This window comes from Salvelinus sp. IW2-2015, linkage group LG13 (genome assembly GCF_002910315.2).
Source record: "Salvelinus sp. IW2-2015 linkage group LG13, ASM291031v2, whole genome shotgun sequence".
NCBI classification, from domain to species: Eukaryota; Metazoa; Chordata; class Actinopteri; order Salmoniformes; family Salmonidae; genus Salvelinus; species Salvelinus sp. IW2-2015.
The window spans coordinates 6,050,965-6,053,284 of NC_036853.1; the positions used below are offsets into that span (position 1 = coordinate 6,050,965).

The window sequence follows — 2,320 nt, forward strand, 5'->3', positions numbered from 1 at the left end:
TACGCTTGCGGACAATACCGCTGTTCTGAACCGGGTACGCTGCGGACAATACCGCTGCTTCTGAACCGCGGTTACGCTGACGGACAATAACCGCTGTCTGAACCGGTACGCTTGCCGGACAATACCGCTGTTCTGAACCCGCGCGTACGCGTGGGACAATACCGCTGTTCTGAACCGGCGTGCCGGGTACGCTGGGACAATACCGCTGTTCTGAACCGGGTACGCTGGGACAATACCGCTGTTCTGAACCGGGTACGCTGGGACAATACCGCTGTTCTGAACCGGGTACGCTGGGACAATACCGCTGTTCATTCACTTTCTGGAGGTAGCAGCTGATAATATGTGGAAGACTGTTAAAAAAATTTTTAAAAAAAAGGCTGTCAGTGCCTAGTTTTTTTGTAATCAGTGGTTCTCAACTTTTTGGGGTTACTGTACCCAGGGGCGCAACTGTGATTTTAGAAGTGAGGGGGACATAACTTAAAAAATATATATTTTTTCTTCTTTTATTTAGTCGGATAAACAATCTAAACATCCTACCCGACCGCTCGGAGGTGTCTGCATGGTCCTAAAGCACACCGTCGCCTCGTTTTGTATCACATTCCAATGAGAAAACTGGGGGGAACAAAAATGCAATTTCAGAATGTGGGGTGGGGGGGACATGTCCCCAGTGAAAGTTGCTCCCCTGACTGTACTCCAGTCACATTTTGTTCTCTATTTTCGTTCCGCCACCTATATAGCAACTGAAGTTCATGCACACTCCACATCAGTTCCTGTTGACCAGCAGCCCTCCTGCTAAAGAAGCACGCTTCCGGGTCGCTAGGAAACTATATGGCAGCACCTTCGCATTCCAGTAAGTCTCTCACTCACACACACACACATACACACAACATTCTAGAGTCACTCGAACATCTCTGTCATTCTGTTTCTCCAGTGGTTCCCACATAGAGAACTGGCATTCTATTCTGAGAAATGGACTTGTCAACGCCTCATGCACAAAACTGCAGGTATGTAACGCTCAAAGTAACAAACGCATTAATTTCTAAAATGTAATCTTAGATAATTGTACCAAGGGACAACAATTTTAGATCTCCTGTCTATCTGATATGGTAGTCTTTTAAAACGTTTATTTTTTATTTTTTAAAAGCTATTTTTCCTTCAACTCTGATAAAATGGTTACCTTCAGTTCACCCTTTGTTCAAATGTCCTGTACAAGCTGCATGGTGCTGCGTATGGGAAGGGTATCTACCTGAGTCCTGTCTCTAGCGTCTCATATGGATACTCAGGAATGGGTAAAGGACAGCACCACGTGACCACCAAACAGGAGCTGGTCAAACGTTACAACCGCATCAACACCATACAACAGGTATTTTTTTTTTTTTTTACATCTGAAGACATTGACATACTGTACAACAAAACACACTGCTGGAACAGAATTACATACAGGCACATCTAAGTAAAGAAATGATTTTGTTCCAAGTTATATTGAATGTGTTTTACAGTAACTCTTTGTCCTTCCAGGAAAGACACGGCCAGTCCAGGTTTCTTCAGAGCAGGAATTTAAACTGCATCGCACTTTGTGAAGGTACAGAACGCAATCCTTTCACCTTCCAGTACAACTTATCATTATCAAAATAAACAGACATGACTGTCCTGCATTTGTAGCCTGAAGCTTATTTGGTTGGTCTATAAATCAGGTTTTTCCCAATACTCTGTCGTGGAGCCCCCACCCCCGAGTGCACGTTTTGGATTTTGCATTAGAACTATACAAGCAGATTCAAATAATTAAAGCTTGATGTTTAGTTGGTTATTTGGGAGAAAAACTAAACGTTCACCGGAGGGGGGCCCCTCAGGACCGAGTTTGGGAAACCATGGTCTATATAATGTTTAAAGCAATCGATTGACTGATAGATTGATTGATTATTGTTTCCTCAGTGATAACATCAAAGGACCTTCAGAAACATGGGGACACGTGGGTGTGTCCAATATCCGACCACGTCTGTACAAGATTCTTCTTCGTGTGAGTATGAAGCTTCAGTAAACTAAAACACGAAAACAAAATCCCCTTTCACTAACCTTTCACTGACCTTTCACTGACCTTTCAATCACCTTTCAATCCCTTTTCAATCCCTTTTCACTGACCTTTCAAGCCCATTTCACTGACCTTTCAATCACCTTTCAATCACCTTTCAATCCCTTTTCAATCCCATTTCACTGACCTTTCAATCCCATTTCACTGACCTTTCAATCCCATTTCACTGACCTTTCAACCCCATTTCACTGACCTTTCAATCCCATTTCACTGACCTTTCAATCCCATTTC

At 43.3% G+C, this 2,320-nt stretch overlaps 1 pseudogene; it reads left to right on the forward strand.

The window, feature by feature from the left end:
- Positions 1 to 2,320, forward strand: part of LOC111971667 (protein mono-ADP-ribosyltransferase PARP6-like) — a 26,523-nt pseudogene that overhangs the window by 18,366 nt on the left and 5,837 nt on the right.